Source organism: Arachis hypogaea, chromosome 5, assembly GCF_003086295.3.
Source record: "Arachis hypogaea cultivar Tifrunner chromosome 5, arahy.Tifrunner.gnm2.J5K5, whole genome shotgun sequence".
Lineage (NCBI taxonomy): Eukaryota > Viridiplantae > Streptophyta > Magnoliopsida > Fabales > Fabaceae > Arachis > Arachis hypogaea.
This window is the reverse complement of record NC_092040.1, coordinates 91888705-91908099: the sequence shown is the minus strand read 5'-3', so window position 1 is coordinate 91908099 and position 19395 is coordinate 91888705. Positions and strand designations below refer to the sequence as shown.

The 19395-nt window shown below is 32.7% G+C and overlaps 1 long non-coding RNA gene across 1 annotated transcript; it reads right to left on the bottom strand.

Annotated features, from left to right (window-relative positions):
* Window positions 1-16176: 16176 nt before the first annotated feature.
* LOC140184722 (uncharacterized) lies at window positions 16177-18450 on the bottom strand. The gene is made up of 4 exons (XR_011882243.1): window positions 18282-18450; window positions 18136-18190; window positions 17919-18047; window positions 16177-16451 (listed from the first exon to the last, which is right to left on the bottom strand). It is a non-coding gene; the product is annotated as an uncharacterized lncRNA (long non-coding RNA).
* Between the last annotated feature and the right edge of the window lie 945 nt (window positions 18451-19395).

Sequence of the window (19395 nt, the reverse complement as noted above, 5' to 3'; positions counted from 1 at the left end):
ATTGAAAGGATTTGATTTGACAACATGCTTCTTCCAACAAAACGGTCAGAGATGGATCAAAAGATTTTGTGGGGCCCATTGGAGTTTATTTCTGTGCAGTCTCCCCCTTAATTATAGCTCCTCCATCAAGTATGCAGTTTTATCTCGTCCAAACCTACGAGATAAAATTGAACAGAATCAAAATTTTAACAATTTTCAATAGAACTTAAATCAAACATTCCCAAACTTTTTCTCAAGGTACAGAATCTGTTTTCACAGAGGGGTTTTGTAAAAATATCAGCAATTTGGTCTTCAGATTTTACAAATTGAATATCAATAGTGCCCTTTTGCACATGTTCTCTAATGAAATGATATTTTTTCTCAATGTGCTTAGTTCTTGAGTGCAGAACAGGATTTTTTGAAATGTTTATAGCACTCATATTATCACAAAATAAGGGTATACTATTGATTTTTAATTTGTAATCTTCCAATTGTGTTTTTAACCAAATTAATTGAGAGCAACATGCAGATGCGGAAATATATTCTGCTTCAGCTGTGGATAGAGCCACTGTGGCTTGTTTTTTGCTTGACCACATGTTGAGTGAACTTCCAAGGAAGCAACACATGCCGGAAATGCTCCTTCTATCCACTCTATCTCCCGCATAATCTACATCACAAAACCCTACTGCAAAAAAAAATTATCAGATTTAGGATACCATAAACCATAATCACATGTTCCCTTAATATATCTAATGATGCGTTTAACAGCCGATAAATGGGATTCTTTTGGGTGAGATTGAAATCTTGAACATACACCCACACTTTGAACAATATCCGGTCTAGAGGAAGTAAGATACATTAGTGAGCCGATCATTCCCCTATACCGTGTCTCATCCACATCTAGGCCATCATTATCCTTTTCAAGTTTAGTGTTAGGATGCATTGGTGTTCCCATTGGTTTGGAATTTTCTAGCCCAAATTTCTTTATCAATTCTTTTTCATACTTGCCTTGGTGAATAAAAGTGCCACTAGGAGTTTGTTTAATTTGGAGGCCAAGAAAGAAAGTTAGCTCTCCCATTAAACTCATTTCAAACTCACTAGTCATGAGTTTTCCAAACTCTTCACACAAGGACTCATTGGCCGATCCAAACACAATGTCATCCACATAAACTTGAACAAGAAGTATATCATCATTAGATGCTTTAATAAATAAAGTAGTGTCGGTGGTACCCCTTTGAAAATAGTTTTCCAACAAGAAAGCACTAAGCCTCTCATACCAAACTCTTGGAGCTTGCCTAAGACCATAAAGAGCCTTTGAAAGTTTGAAAACATGATTTGGAAAATCTTTATGTTCAAAATCGGGGGGTTGAGCCACATACACTTCTCTATCAATGAAGCCATTAAGGAAAGCACATTTAACATCCATTTGAAACATTTTGAAACCCTTATAGGCAGCATAGGCAAGAAGCAACCTAATTGCTTCCATTCTAGCTACCGGAGCAAAAGACTCATCAAAATCTATTCCCTCTTCTTGATCGTAACCTTGGGCCACTAAACTAGCCTTGTTACGAACAACTTGTCCATCCTCACCAAGTTTATTTTTAAATACCCACTTAGTACCCGTTACCTTCTTACCATCCGGATGAGGTACTAATGTCCAAACCTCATTCTTGTCAAATTGAGCAAGCTCCTCTTGCATGGCCTTGACCCATGATGGATCTTCAAGAGCTTGTTTGACATTGTTGGGCTCTATTTGTGACAAGAGAGCAAGGTTGCTAGGTTCGGTTTGCCTTTTGGTGGAGGATCTTATTGTTATTCCTTGAGAGGGATCACCAATGATGAAGTCATGAGGATAACCCCTCATAGACTTCATTCTCTAGGCTTTCGGACAGGTGTAGAGCTTTGATGAACTTCTGGTGGTCTCACTATTTCAGTTGCTCGTGCCTGCTTAGGAAACAAAATGGAAATGTCTCCTCCAATCTGACGAGACAAAACTAAACTGGCAGATTCTTCATTTTGTACAGATTTGGGATTTTCTTTGCTTGTTCCAGCTTCTTCACCATCTGAATCACTATCTATCACAGTACTGGGAATTAAATTAGAATCACAAAAAGTAACATGTATGGATTCCTCTATGGTCCTATACTCTTTGAGATAAACTCTATAGGCCTTGCTTGTGGTGGAATATCCAACAAACATTCCTTCATAGTATTTTGGATCAAATTTTCCAAGGTTTTCCTTATTGTTAAGTATAAAACATTTGCATCCAAAAACATGAAAGTACTTAAGATTTGGAGGGGTTCCTTTCCATAGCTCATAAGGTGTTTTCTTTAACCCTTTTCTAATGATTGTTCTATTCAAAATATAACATGCTGTGTTCACAACTTCAGCCCATAAAAATTTAGGAATCTCATTCTCACATAGCATAGCCCTAGTCATTTCTTGAAGGCTTCGATTCCTTCTTTCAACCACCCCATTTTGTTGGGGGTTCTAGGACATGAAAAATTATGAGAAATCCCTAAGTCATCATAGAATTTTTCAAAGTCTTGATTTTCAAATTCTCTTCCGTGATCACTTCTCAAATGGGTAATTTTCAAATCCTTTTCATTTTGAATTTTCTTGCAAAGGGTGGAAAATGCATAAAATGCATCATTCTTATGAGCAAGGAAAAGTACCCAACCAAATCTAGAGTAATCATCTACTACCACAAGACCATAGTGTTTACCTCCTAAACTTTGAGTTCTAGTAGGACCAAAAAGATCAATATGTAACATCTCCAATGGCCTTTTGGTTGAGATTCCATCTTTTGATTTAAAAGAGGATTTTACTTGTTTGCCCAATTGGCATGCATCACAAGTAAGATCCTTATCAAACTTGATGTTTGGAATTCCCTTAACCAGATTTTTCTTTACTAGCTTAGAAATTTGGTACATGCTAGCATGACCCAACTTTCTATGCCATAGCCATTTTTCAGATTCAATAGAGGTAAAACATGTTACATTTTGTTCTTTCAAGTCCTCAAGAGTTAATCCATACACATTGTTGCATCTTTTAGCTTCAAACAAAATGTCTCCAGTTTTTTCACAAACAACTAAACACACAAATTTCCTAAAAATTATTTCAAATCCTAAATCACACAATTGACTTACACTAAGCAAATTATGTTTCAAACCATTTACAAGGAGAACATCATTTATACAAGAAGAGAAACTTTTACCAACTTTACCAACGGCCACTATCTTTCCTTTACCATCATCACCGAAAGTGACAAGTCCTCCATCATATTCATCAAGCTTTATGAAGAAGGTTGTCTTTCCGGTCATATGCCTAGAGCATCCGCTGTCCATGTACCACATGTTTTCCTTCCTCTTGGATGCTAGGCATACCTACAAAATGAACTCAAGTGACCTTTGGTATCCAAATTTTCTTGGATCCTTTCACATTAAACCATCTCCTATGTCCCAAATCATTGTAATAAAAAACAACCTTGTAAACTTTATCACCGATCATTCTTTCACCAAAGAAACATTGAAAGGGAAAATGACCACTTCGGTTACACAATCTACAAAACCTTGGAGTGCTGTTTTGTTAAAGTAGGTGGGATCTTGAAACCTTGTGTCATTGAATGAAGAAGCTTTATCTTTAAAGGAAGATTTCTTGTCAGATTTATAAAATCCCAAACTAGCTTTATCAAAGAGTGGTTTTTGACTAGCCAAAATTTGACTTAGATTTTCAGAACTTTGAGTAAATTTAGCTAAGTCATTTTCAAGATTTTTAACCCTTTCCAGCAACTCTTCATTTTCTTTAAAACAGTTTACATATGCAATTACTGAGTGATCACTTTCGCAACTTCTAAGTTGGACTTTCAACTGCTTATTTTCTTCCACAAGATCACAAGCAGTTTCGGTCTCCCTTAGCTTTTCTTTAAGAAAACTATTTTCAGCTTTAAGAATGGTAACTTGTTGTTCAAGATCTTGGTTATCAAGCAGAAAATATCTTATTTGTTTAGAAAGATGATCTATCATAAGATGAAGGTCTTCAGTGTCAGGGTTATGAAAGATTACCTGATCTATGTGATCTGCCATGAGACATGGTTGTGACTTGGTTTCGGTCTCTTCATCATCATCATCTGAGTCATTTTCTAAATCTTCCCATGATGCCATCAGACCTTTCTTCTTTCCTCTTTTTGGCTTTTCCTCCTTCTTTAACTTGGGACAATCAAATTTGAAATGTCCCATTTCCTTGCACTTGTAACAGGTTACTTTGCTAAGGTCTTTCTTCATTTTTCTTGAGCTGCCGCCTTTGCCTTTGAACTTCACCATTTTCCTGAATTTTTTAGCAAACAAAACAAACTCATTTTCAGAGGAGTTATCACTGGATTCTTTATCCAGAGGGTTAGTCACAGATAAAAAAGCAATTCCTTTCTTTTTTGAATCTTTTTTCAAATAAATATTTTCAAAAGCAAGAAGGTTTCCTCTCAAATCATCACAAGTCATGGAATCAAGACTGCTGCTCTCAGAAATAATTAAAGCTTTTGTTTCCCACTCTTTTGTGAGACATCTCAACACTCTTCTCACTAGCACAGAATCAGAATATGTTATTCCCAGAGCATCTAAGCCAACAATGATGTTGTTGAATCTTTCAAACATTTCATCAATGGACTCTCCTTCTTTCATTGCAAACATTTCATACTCTCTGTTCAACATATCTGTCCGAGTCTTCTTTACAATGGTGGTTCCTTCATGAGTGATTTGTAGTTTGTCCCAGATTTCCTTTGCTGTTGTGCAACGTGATACCCGTCGGTATTCCTCGAAGCTGATAGCACAGTTGAGTAGATTAACAGCTTTGGCATTTAACTCCACCTTCTTTCTATCTTCCTCGGTCCAGCTTGCTTCTAGTTTAAGGGTGACTACTCCTTCAGCACTTGTGTCAGTTGGAAATTGAGGGCCTTCTAGGATGATCTTCCATAATCTGTAGTCTACTGCTTGCACAAAGATCTTCATTCTCTCCTTCCAATAGGTATAATTTTTCCTATTGAAAAGAGGCGGCCTGTTGCTTGACTGCCTTTCTGTGAGATTGTATGATACTAGATTCGAGCCACTGCTTTCTGCCATGAGGATCTTTTCTCCAAGCTGCAAAGCTTGATCTCTTTGAGACCAAGCTCTGATACCAATTGATGGTTTCAGTGGCTAAGAGAAAGGGGGGGTTGAATCTTAGCCCCCTTTTTGCTTGTTAACACTTGCTGGACTTAGAGGAAACTTTTCTGTTTTTAGCTCGTCCCTAGCCACAAGACATTTTCATTTTGTCTCATCACTTGACACGAGACAATTTTTATTTTTCATCTGAACAGTAAAAACAGAATTGAAGTAGGAAGAGAGGTAGAAGATTACACCCAGATATATCCTGGTTCAGCTGCTAAGTGCAGTGCAGCCTACATCCAGTCTCCATCACAACAATGATGGAATTTCACTATAATCATCCAGATTACAAATTGTAAAGTGCTAACCCAACTTACAAGGGGATTCCCACAGAATCATGAAACACAACACATATGTACAAAGGAACTCTAAGACATCTATGGCTTTTTCTTTTAATTTTGCACTCTCTGCCTTTTTCTACTCTATGACTTTTTCTTACAAACCTCACTGTTTGCCTTTTTCCATGAGACTCAAGACATGACAAAATTAAACAGAAAAATATTAAACAGAAAACGTTGAAGGAGAAGAAGAACTGCTAGCTTAGGTAGCTATGAGAACTCTGTACCTTGCACTCTCAAACCTTACTCTTTGCATCAAACCATGACTGTTCACCCCTTTTATAGAGAAGTGAAGCCTTCACAGTTGAAACACAAACCCGAGCTCAGCTTCTTTTCCTTCACCACAAAACCGGTTCGGCCACAAAAAGAGAAGAGGTAACTCATGCAAAAACCAACATGCAAATACCTCTAGTCCTTCCTTGGTCATCACTCTTCATCAATCCGAGCACTCCATCCTTGGCTTCCTCTCCAAGATGGATTTCTGGCCCTTGATGTTTCATGATGATGATGGCTTCATCTGCTCCAATCTATGCCTCTTCATTCACTTCGCCACTCTAGCTACTTCCTGTGGTGGTTGAGTAGAATCAGAGACAAGCCATGCCTCCAAAGATCTTCCTTGCTGGCTGAATCTTCTTCCTTCTTTTTGAGTATGAAGGATCCGAGATTACCTCACCAAATCTTACCATATTTGGTGATAATCTCAGCCACAGCATACTTTTCTTTTTCTTTTTCGTGCCATCAACTCGATGGTCTTTAGGCTTGCTTTCCCTTCCTTTCGGTAGCTCCAAGTAGCTTCCATGGCTTCCTGGTTAATGACCGAAGAAAGAAGAAGAAAGAGATGAGAGAGAATGAGAGAGGATGAAGAAAAGCAATAAAGTGTGTTTGAATAAATTAATTAAAATGGGTTGCTTTTACTTCCTTTGATTGAGTAGTGTGTAGCATTGATGATCACTCTCATGTCAATCACACTTTCTCTCTCATAGTTTTCATGCATTTATTAACTCCACTTCAAAGAGATTTGAATTCCATCACATGGTATGAGTGGAGTCCGTTGGGAGTGTGCAGCATAATTAAAGAAATGAGTTTTATTTGTTAAAAGGATAAAGCAATATTGTGTGCCCCATCTCCTTTTGATTTCGGTCCAAGCAAATTGGTCATTTACCAACAATAAATTTGGGCTTGCACATTTAAATTTGGCCCAACATTATTATGATCAATTCAGCCATACATCATTGAATATTTTTGTATTAATGCTGAATGTACTTGGCTTACAATTTTTCTTTTATTTTCAGCCCACATTAAAAATTCTGCAAAACAAAATTATTAATTAATTTAACATCAAATTAATAATTTTGTAATTAATTATTTTAATAATGTTTGTTCATCGTCAAAATTAAATTAGAGTTTTCCAAACTCATCAAACTTTAAATCCAATTGATTCGAAACAAGATTCAAAAAAAGTTACAAGTTGTCCATGTGCCAGAAACTGATCAGGTTGCAGATTTACTAACTAAACATCTTACAACAGAACAAGAAAATCAAGATTGATTAGTTAGAGTTAGTTTAGTTAGCTACAAATCTATTAGGCTTTGATCTTTTGAGTGAGTGCTGAGCCTTGTATAGAGTCACTCTTGTATTCATGTATTCCGAAACAGATTTCTTCCACGCCAAGTTATTGAAAGTACTAGCACTAGCTTTCTGTGTTCAACATCCATTATTCTTTCTTGTTCTTTGACTCTATTCTTCAGTGCTCATAGCATTATTCATATCAGAATCCTTTCAAAGAGTTTATATTTTTAACTTATTTATGAATGTTTTGTGGTTGTCGTCATTCATTGAAGATAAAAACTTAAAAATTAACGCACACAATGAAAGTTGTGAGAATTATTATATCAACTTTGATTTACCCGTCACCTTGAGACCTTGGTGTTTAAACTAATTTGATTTTAATGTTTTATCTCCAATAATATTCTTAGTCTTATTATTATTGATCTTTGTTGTGCATGTAGGACCAAGAAAGCTCACAATGGGAGACATGGTTTCGAAAAGTGTCTTTTCGAATGTCACAAATGTATATAGCTGCTGCTGCATGCGCCCTTTATTGCAATAACAAGTCTTTTCCTTAATCATAGAAAATTAAAGTTAACAGCAAACTAGACACATATCTAATTACCTAATTAATTCTCTTGGTATTTTTATTATTTTAAAATATATTTTTACAAAATTCTTTTATATATGTGAAATACTATTTCAACAATAACAAGTCTTCCAATTATTAAGAATGTGAGAAAAAAACTGAATATGAAAATAATGTTAACTTGATAAACTAATTAATTGAGAATAATCATGTTATATATGTATGTTAGAAATCAATTATTAATAAATCAGTTATTCGTATAATATATATATTAAAATATAAAAATAATATATATTATTAAAATATATAATGACTAATTCTTAATATACACATAATATTTTTAAATTACGAATTATTTCACTTTATTATTCTTTTTATTTGAGAAACCAATTATTCTCACATATGTGAAATTTAAGGACCTAATATTGACCATTTTCTCATATTAAAATGGCCACATAAAAAAAAGGTATAGAATAAAATCATCCAATAAATAAGAGCCACTAATTAACAAAAGGAAAGATGATATATAATATATGGCTCACACATGCATGTAAAGCTCAATGTTTTTTTCTTAACCTTTTCAAAGAGACACAAAAATATAAAATCACATCTGATATCCCAATCTGAGAAAAAGATAGCCAATTAAGTATAATTTTAGGAGCATTGATATTTATTCAGAGAATATGCTTTGCGAGTTCCGGAAACAAAGGATAAGCTTTTCGTGTATATATATGACTTATGGCTCATCAATATGTTATTTAGATTCATTTTTGTTTATTCTAATAACAAAATTAAAAAAGATGGTAATAAAGTCAAATTTATAATCTTTTGTTTAAAAATTACCATTCTATTTATTATTTATAAAAAACAAATTATTTACTAGAAATGATTATTATTAGCTTTATCCTTAGTTCCTTACCATTATATATTAATAAAGGGTTGAGGTCAAATAACTTCCATTTAGTTACATTTTCTTTTTTTTAACTAGGTTTAATTATTTTGTTGGTCTCTATAATTTTATTAAATTTTTAATTAGGTTCTTATTTTTTTTTCAGTTAGATTCTTTTACTATATCAGATTTTGTAAATAATTTTTTACTCTGACAAAAATATTAAAATTAACAGAATATTCTATTAAACTATACAGAATATTTAGTAAAGTGTTAGGCATATTCAGTTTGTTTAAAAAAATATTTTATTAATTCCAATAATTTTATTATGATAGAAATTTAATTATAAAATTTAATATGGTATAAAAACTTAATTAAAAAAATATAAAATTCTAATTAAAAATTTAATAAAACTATAAGAATCGATAAAATAATTAAACTTTTTAACTATACCATTATGATAAAGAAGCAAGGGGTTTTGGTTTTTAATTTGTCACTCAATTATGTTGTTTATATGCTCCTACTCTAACATGTGTATATAACTATATATAGGCTTTTTTTTAATTGAATTAATTTGTTTGTTATCTCTTATTATTATAAGCTTTTCTGTTTTTTTAATATATATTTTTTTTGAAATGGTAATTAGATAAGTCGGAAGGTCAGATTTCATAATTGTTATCCAAAAATAAAAAATTAGACAGTTCGATTTCATAAATAATTGTGAAAGGCATAATTTGAAGGGTTCGTTTTGTTTGGTAATATATATTTTTTTTAATCGGTAACCAAATTCAACTCTTAGATTTTGATACTCACATTTAATCTTCAAAATTTTTTTAACTATATTTTACAATTTTGTAATACACCTCTCAGGCTCTCACCTCAATACCGCAGTAAATAGACGAATAAATCATCCCTTTGTCAAAATGTAAAAATTTACACATAGTTATCATGGAGAAAAAAAAAAAGTAAATGAGTTTAATTTTAATAAATTTATAACGTAAAATATTTTACAATTTCATTATACATTAAAGTATTATTTAAGTATTTTTATTAATTGAGTCTAATTAAATTAACATAAATTCAAAAAAAATATTCATATAACGTGCTTGTGAATTATATTTATTTTTTTGTGTTTTTTTTGTATATTTTTTTATCGTCATTCTTTTATTATTGTTGTTATTGTTGTATTTTTTTCCTCTTCTTTCTCCTCTTTTTGGTTGTTGCAGTATTTTTTATTTTTCTTATTTTTTAGTTGATTTTTCTTTTTTTTTTTAAGTTTTTATGCTTGTTAAGAAGGTAAAACAAAAAGAATAATGAGTAAGTGAAACAAGAAAGAGAAGAGAAAGGAAAAAAAGAGATGATGACTAAAAAGAAGACAATAATAGAGAGTTTTGATAAATTATGTAGAATTTATCCAGAAAAATAGCACGAAAATATTTTAATCATAATATAAAATTTTTTTTAATTTTGACATGAAATTTCTTAACCCATGACACATTTTTTGTTAAGAGGGTGAAATAAGAAAAATTATGAGAATGTAAAATAAGATGATGATGATGACGATGAAGAGAAGGAGGAGGAAGAGGTTTTAAATTGTGCAGAATTTATTAAAAATAAAAATGTAAGTAACCCCCATTTGCCTAACTCCATTTTTGCTAGTATGATAAATTCGGATTTAGGGTTTGAGGAACTCAATTCCTTAATGATTTTCATATTTTAGGATTTTACTAGCCTTGATTTCTTGTGGGTATTGCTCAAGAATTTATGGGTGAAGGTAAGAATCTCAAGCCCTTGTTGATTTGTGGGTTAGTAAGCTTGAATATTGATTATAGTGATATGTTGTGGGATTAGATTGAATATTATTGATTTGGAGAACAATGATGATGTTGGGAGCTTAATGGTTGGACATTGGTGGCTGGAATTCAGTTCAATGAGGCTTTGGGACTGTGGACTCTTGAGGAACGTTGACCTTGAGGTGTCTTCGGGTTTTACGAGAAATCGGCTAAGGTACGTTTTAAGTTTCATTTAAGTACCGTGTGATGTTCCTAGGAATAAGTTTGAATAGTATATTTGAATGTGGTGATATGTGTAGTAAATGTATGGATGAGATTGGATAATGTTTGTGCCTTTATGAGTTATACACGTATGTACATTGAAATGAGAAGTATTGGGTCGGAGGCCGTGAATTCGGGTCGGAGGCCGGAAAGAGGTGAGAAAGGTGAGTGATGCTAGTATTGTGTGATGATGTATGATATGGAATGGAATTAAATGAAATGTGTGATGATTGATTTTGGGTGGTTATGAATAATGATATTATTTAATGAACAAGTATAAAATTTATGTTGATTGCAAGTTCTTAAGGTTGGGATTGATAGATGTGAATGCACATGATAATAGAGTAAAAAGGAAGGGTTAAGATTGAGTTTGGTTTGTTTGGGGTTAGGTTGGAAACTTGGAGTTTTGGCTTGAGTATAGGAAGTTGATATTGAATGGTGAGTTGGTGAACATAGAGGTTTATGAGTTTTTTTGTGTAAAATTAGTTTTTAGCCGAATTTCGGTGAGTCATAACTTGGCTTCCGGACTCCCGAATGATTTCAAACTTATTTTATATAAAAATTGGATCCGTGAAGTTTATGCCGTTCGAAGAACGGATGAAAAATAATTTAAAACGAAAAAGTTATGCGCGACGAAATTTCGGGGTTTAAAATGCAAATTCTGCAGATTTCAGACCTAGCCAAATTTTTGGCAAAATACCCTTACATGCATACGCATACCCTCTCATACGCATTGGGCAGATTCTGTTTGGTACCTTTGCGTACGCATACATGTGCATGCGTACGCATAGTACCCAAAAAATGGCTATGCATACCATGGCAATGTGTACGTATATCCCTGTTTTTCAGCAAAAGTGATTTTTGTGTTTTAAACATGATTTAACTCTCTAAACCTCTATTTTTTTCCTTAGACCCTAAAGATTAGTTTTAAGCGTAGTGATGAGATTAAGCTATGAACAGGAAGGTTACTTGGGAGTGAAGGAAGGTCTAGAGTAACTAAATTGAGATGTTAATGATGAGATTGGGGATGATTGTGTGTGGCCGAAATGCTCGAGATGTGTGTGTGGCCAGAATGGTCGAGATGACAAGGTCTGGGTGTGATCCTGCTTGCGTGATAACTTGAAAATGAGTTCAAATGGCAAGGTTGGGGATGGAGGATTTCCTCTCTTGTCATGATGTGGATGTGGGGAAGGTGGAAAGACACTCTCTTTCGTATTGTTTCCCTCACATTCTTCTTTGGTTGTAAGGTGAAAAGGCACACTCCTTCGATGTGGAAAGACACTCTCCTTCGTGAAACCCCTAAGAGAAGGTGAAAAGAAACTCTCCTTCGTTTATGATCCTCCTTGAGATGCGCAACCTAGAGACAAATGTCTGGGTTAGCTACCAGATGTGTCGGGTTCTTACGATGTAACTGACACGTGAGTTCAAGGCCAGTAGGATAGACATACATCTTATGCATGTGCTTGAATTGTTTGGTCTTGTTTAATTATTTTGGTTTGCCTAATTGTACATGTTTCATGATTATTTGCTAAATGACTTACTTGCATTAGTTGTGTATTACTTGTCTGTATTATTTGTGTTTGATTCAGTTCTTGGATTAGTCGTCTGGGAGGTGGTGAAGTATAGAGGTTTTGGATTAGAAATAGAATCCCCTATAACAGTTGGCAAGTTATGGTTTAATGAAAATCTAGGTTGGATACGACGAGATAAGAAGTTTAAGATGCCTAGTGAATTTATATTATAGTGCATTGTATTTATTTGGAACTTTTACCATATTGGGAACCCATGGGTCGAGAGTTTTCATTCCGTGCATATATTCTGTTTTTCAGATGCAGATCTTGGTGCTCAGCAGTGAGTAGTGGTCCATCTGAGAAGCAGCGAAGTTTACTGGATACCTGATTTACTTTTGTTTTAGTATCTCTCCTTTTATTTTGAACAAACCTTTATTGGTGTATATATATTATTTTACTTTGAAACTTGCCTATAGAGACTGTGATGTATTTTGGGAGAGATAAGGATTTCTATTGTCAACCGTTTTAACTCTGTAACCCTAGTCAACCTAAACTTCGCGGGCTGCGATTAGTGGCTAGTATACTTATTATATTTATGTCTATTCTATTTCTTCCTCTTAAGCTTTAGTTATTTCATCCGTTAGCCGAACACGTTAAATTTTCTTATGCTTCGATACGTGAATGTTACGATTTCGCAATTTTATTTTACTCCTTTTTCATGCTTCTCGTTTAATATTTTCTTTCAACATATATATAATTACGTATTGTAATCCAACTTGAGAGTCGTACTACTCTAATATCATTGACTTATGATTCGAGCATAAGGATCCGTATATTAGGGTGTTACACTTTGCGTTTTCTCTTTTTATTTTTAATGTTACTTTCAAAACTACGATTGAGACTTTGAGATACTCATAAAAGGAGTCGTTTTCACTCTTTGAATTAAAATTGTGAAACAAAACTTGAAAATTGTTAATTTAATTATTTATTATTAATAATGGAACGAAAATTCGAGTAAAACAAATTGACATGCCCAATGGGATCTCGTCAATAGATTGTAATTTTGTCAAAAACAAATTGCAAATTTATAGGAAATTACATAATAAAAATTTATTTTTAGATATTAAAAAATTAGCATCAATGGACAAGTCAAATTCATTCACAACATGTTCTATTTCTAATAATGAAAGAGAAAAGAAAATTGAAAATATTTTCATATCTCAAACCAGAGAGACTATCTTATTATCGATGAGACATAATGGTGTTGATCATGTCCATCATAAATTAAGTGCATCTCATACAAACATTATGAGATAGCCGCTTAATAACTTGTCACCGGAGTTTGTCCCTTCTATAGCGTCACAAAATTTGGTTAATCTATTTACTCACCAATTCAAAATTATGTTTGCCATAGCCCATGTGTTAATGTTACTATAGAAAAAATTTTAACTTTTGTACCACAGACTTTATTTAGTATTTTGCTTACTTTTTCAAATGTGAACACAATAAAGGATAATTATTCTTATATTATACAAAATATAAGTCTAATTTTTTTTTAATATGTCAAATATATTACCGTACAAAAATCTTATGATTATTATTGATATATTGGTAGAGTGTCATCAACAGATAAATAAAAATAATAATAATTTGGCTAATATATTGATTCATCATATGACAAAAATATTTAATTTTTTATTGAGTCGACAAATATTAAATATGAGCAATTAATCTATAAAGTAAATTAAATTGCTAAAATAATTAGTATAAAGAAAAATTAAAATAATTTCATTGAAGTATAATAAAAAAAAATGCGGAACAAAATTCTCTTGAACATAATTTGTATTTGGGTAAAAAAATCAAAATGATGGTAATATAATAAAAGATGATATTGAACTACAACAAAATATTAATCAAGTTGTTAAATAAAATAACGTTGTGGGACAAGAGGTCAATCAAATGGTCGAACAGATTCTAAAAAGATTGGGATTTAATGTTAGATTTGCAAATAAACTTTGGTTTATGTCTTCTTTTTCTGAATTTATCAAACAAATTAAATTGTCTAAGAGATAGAAATTTTTTAAGTCATTAACTATATTTTCTGAAAAAAATGAAGAATTGTTAGTAGAACACATTGCTCATTATACTATCAAAATCAATGAGATAGCGTCAAATGAATATTTAAAGATGAAATGATTTTCCTTTTCATTGACAAGAAATGTCTTTTCATGGTTTTTAACCTAAAGCCAAATTTAATTCACTCTTGGATACAATTAAAAAGAGATTTTCATAAATAATTTTTTCGTAGTGAATTAAGAATCAATTTAAGTGTTTTGTTCTCTATCAAATGCAATGTAGGAGAATCAATTGATAAATATTTGGCTAGATTCAAAAATATGAAAAATAGATGCTTTACTTCAGTTTCAGAATCTGAAGTTGTAAAAATGGTTGTAAATGGATTAGAATTTGGAGTTAAGAAAAAGCTTGAAGATCAACAATATCATGATATGACTCAACTTGTTGAAAATATTAGACAAATTAAACAGTTAAAAGTTGAAAAAGAAACAAAATATAAAGAAGTGATAAAAAAAAAATAAATAATTATCAAATGTCTACATCTCATTGAATAAGCTATGTAGAGAATGATTGGAAAGAAATTTCTGAAGTATAAGATAAATAACTTTAATTTACTGTAAATAAGGGATAATTTTGATAATAGTAAAAAATATGACAAAAAATAATTTCATCTTCTTTGTTTTTCTATAGTCTTTTATCTTTTCTCCATTCTTATTTTTATTTTTTTTCTCTCTTCTTTTTCTAGTTTTCTATCTCTTTCTTATTTATCATGATCTTCTTTCTTCGAATTTTTTCTTATCTTTTTCTGTTTCTCTATTTTGTTTCTCTTTCTTATTCATCTAATCTTTTTTGCTTTTTCTTTCTCATTTTTCTTATCTTTTAAATTCTTATTTTTTCTTATATTTTAGTTTTAACTATTTTATTTACATTGTTATTATTTTATTTTTAAAAAAATAAAATAAAATAATATACATCAAGTTTAAAATTATGAAAAAAATCTCTCATTAACATTTGGGTATGTAATTCATAAATACAAAAGTCTAATTGACTTAAAATTCTATTGAGTCTATTGACATTTAAAATCAAAAGTATTAAAATATCAGTATAAAAATTTTATAGGATTAAAACTTTATCAAATCTAATTAACAGTTAGAACTTAATATATGAAAAAAAAGATTTCATGAAGTTAAGATTCTGTAACTTATAAAGTTAAAAAATTGGGTCAATTAACAATGTCAATTAGAATAATAAAGGGGTATGTATCAAAAAATTAAGATAAAGATCAATTAACACGGTTAATATGCCAAAAATTATAACAGATATCATTTGACATGTTTACAAATTTCATACAGAAAAATAAATTTCATTAATAGACAAATTTTTAACTATCAATGTAAAAATTTTTATAGACTTAAAAATTCTGTTAAGTCTATTAATGATTAGCATTTAATTTTTCAAGCAAATACATGCTTAAAGTATTAACTTAAAGGCACTTGACACTCCCAATATCAATTGGTCGAAAAATAAGATAAATATTAATTAATATTTTTAACTTGTCAAAAGTAAGATAATGTTAATAAGAGCGGTCAATAAACAACTAAGTTTTCACACTTTCAATCATTGCATGTCTTTAAGTGACAAATTTTGAGAGTATTATGTTAGGCAAAAGAAAATATTATCTCCAAAAAAAATTTGAATGATGCAAAAAAAATTGTAACTGATACGATATCATTGGATATACTTGGTCAAAGATGTAACTTGTAACACCCTACCACGCTAAGCTTTACGCTTAAGCCGTAAAACAGAGGTGGTGTGGTATTACGACCTCTAAAATAAAATATATATTTATAATAGCAGAAGAATTATAATATGTTAGGAGCCGTGAAGAAAAGAGGAAACAAAATCGCAAAATAAAAGCGCAACGCTCAAGGAACGGGTTAACCTGCGTGCTAAGGAAACCATAACTATTAAACATATGATAACAGAAGTAGGAATAGAGTGCCAAAGATACAAAATAACAAGCTCCTAACTCAGCCTGCGAAGTCAAGACTGGCCGGAGAATATTTACATATATATACATACATATCCATAACCCAAAAGTACATATACACAATCCTACCTCTCCATAAACCTCTAGGAGGATCAAAAGAACAAGTTATGCGGAGAGAAAACCAAGTATATATATACACATCATAGCATAACAAAATAACCCTGTAACCACTCCGCTTCAAGGGTCCAGATGCCTAACGAGATGCCTCTCGACCTGCATCTGAAAAACAACAACATAGTATGGAATGAGAACCGGAGGTTCTCAGTATGGTAAAGGTGCCACACACATAATATATAAGGTCCTGGGAATGCCAGAGGCAATCCTAGAACACCGACACTCAGATTATAGAGCTTAAAGTATTAAACAGAAGCCATAAAAGGTGGTTCTCTAAAAATATTTAATCCTAACTTAACTTAACCTTAAATCTAAATCCCATACTGCCATTCCTCCATACCTCCAACTCCATCATGCATTTTCACAGACAACTAAACAGACAAAGGCAAACACAAGAAGGTTACAAGTACTGCAGATAACAAATATACATTTAACATGGCAAATACAGATAGGCACACCCAATTAGAGCACAAGTAAGTAATTCAAGTAATATGCATATGATGCATGCCTGTCCTATGGCTGATGAGGCTCATCTGTCGGTTATCCAGCCAACCCGACAAGTCTGAATTGTCCTTAGACGGTCCCCCGACGTGCATCCCCAAGAGTCTATGCATAGATTTTTCTCAAATAATCAATATTGCTCAATGGGGGTAACATTCCCGGGAATTTATATAGTGCCCGGTCACACTTACGTCGTAGGGTCAACAGAGTATCGAGTTTTCAACCTGGTACACGTGGTGGCAAGCCACGGCACTTAATCCAGGGAATCTCGTATCTCAGATTATTCAAATTCATAAGCCATTTAAATAATTTAATTATAATTCATCAATATCCACATCATTCTCAATCACATTTCATTCATCGTCATACATCAATCATATTCAATCCTTATCCTTCATTATCACACCTCCCACTCCGTCTATCAATAGTTCTAATCCAAAACATAATTCATTTTTTTTCTAAATGAATCAAACTTAAAACATGCTCATTGTCTTAATAACTCAAAATCAAACCATAACCTTTAAATCTAAATCTTTTTAAATAATCATATAAACAAAATCTCTAATTTTTATAAAATTTCGGCAGCATTTCCTCTAAAACTCGGACTTTGCCACCCTTTTCGGGTCCAAACCTGCATTCTTTTCAATCCAACATTCTCTTCCTCATTATCATAACAATCTCCACAAAAATCTACTTCAGATCAACAATTAAACTCATACAATCTTCAAATCCAACAACCAAAATTCAACTAAGAATCATAGTTCACAATTCCTAGGCTTTTAACACAAAATACCTCAAATCAATAATTCACCGAATCATTAATTAATCAACAAGCACCAAACCAACTATGTTCATCAACAATAACATTCAACTATAACTCGTTCCAAATTAACATAACAACATTCACCATCCAAAATTAATAACTAATTATCCAATAAACTTCAAACAACTATATTCATCGACAAATCACTAAATATTAAACATACACCTGCATTCCAGCTTATCCTATGGTCATCTAGCCTAAGTTTTCACAGAACATTATATATTAAATGCAAGAAACCTAAACCATACCTTAGCCGATTTTCACGTAACGACCAAAGCTATTTATTCAAAACCAAGACAGCCTCTCAAAACTCAACTAATCCGCTTCCTCCAAGTTCCAGTATTCACAATTTCAAGCTCCAATTATTTATTTTCAACCTAATACACGTTCATAATACATATATACCCAATTTAATACTCAAAGCTCAAATTTAATGAAAATAAAATAGAATTATCGTATCCTCACCTTACCCAAGCTTCACATAAGCAAGAGTGAACGTTTTTCTCAAGCTAATTGGATCCTAAAACATCAGAAATCAAAGAAATTCAATATTCCCACTTAAAATTCGAAAATTGGGGGAAATGAAGGCTGAGTGTAAAATAATGAGTTACCTATGAAATTGTTCCGGTAGAAATGTAGAGCTCGACGCGGTGAACGCGTGGCCGCAAACGGTGCGACGATTGGAGCTCGAACGGAGGAATTACGGGATTTGGAACTTTGCCGTAAATGTTCGGCGTTCCTTTCCTCTCCCTGGAGCTCAGCTGCGTCCTTGAGGAAATGAGGGAAAAAGAGCCCGTGGCTCTTTTTAATGGGCTGGTCCGGTTGGACCGATAAGCCGGTTCGGGTTCGGTTCAACCGGTTCGGTCCTTTCGGTCCAATTTTGGACCGTTTTCTTCGAAATTAGTGTCAAAATTCTCGTTTCGATGAGCTCTACCCTAATTTAATATAGCATTCACATTTCTAATCCTCCTTATTAAAAACTAATTTATTGACTAATTATCTACTAATTTAACCGGGGTTTACATCCTACCCACCTAATAAAGAATTTTGTCCTCAAAATTCAAATCTAGTTACCTGAAAAGATATTTGGATAGTCCTTTCGCATATCTGATTCGAGTTCCCAGGTATGTTCCTCGATACCAGCTCGACTCCAAGCTACTTTTACCAATGATACTTCCCTTCCTCGTAATCGTTTAACACTGGTGTCATCAATCCTCACCGGAATTACTGGGAGTGTTAGATCTTCTCTCACTTGGATTGGTTCTGGTTCTAGAATATGACTTGCGTCAGGAGTGTACTTCCTAAGCTGAGACACATGAAACACATCGTGCAAATTCGAAAGATATGGCGGTAAGGCAATTCTATAAGCCACTGGCCCAATCCTCTTCAGAATCTCAAACGGTCCAATATAACGGGGATTTAGTTTCTTAGTCTTAATAGCTCTTCCCACGCCAGTGGTTGGTGTAACTTTCAGAAAGACATGTTCTCCTTCTTCGAATTCCAAAGGCTTTCGCCTCTAATCAGCATAGCTCTTCTGGCGGCTTTGGGCTATAAGCATTCGACTACGAATCTTCTTTATCAGTTCAGTTGTTTCAGCTATCATTTCAGGTCCTAATAAACTTCTTTCTCCAGTTTCATACCAACATAGTGGAGACTGACATTTTCTGCCATACAGAGCCTCATATGGAGCCATTCCGATGCTCGCATGATAGCTATTATTATAAG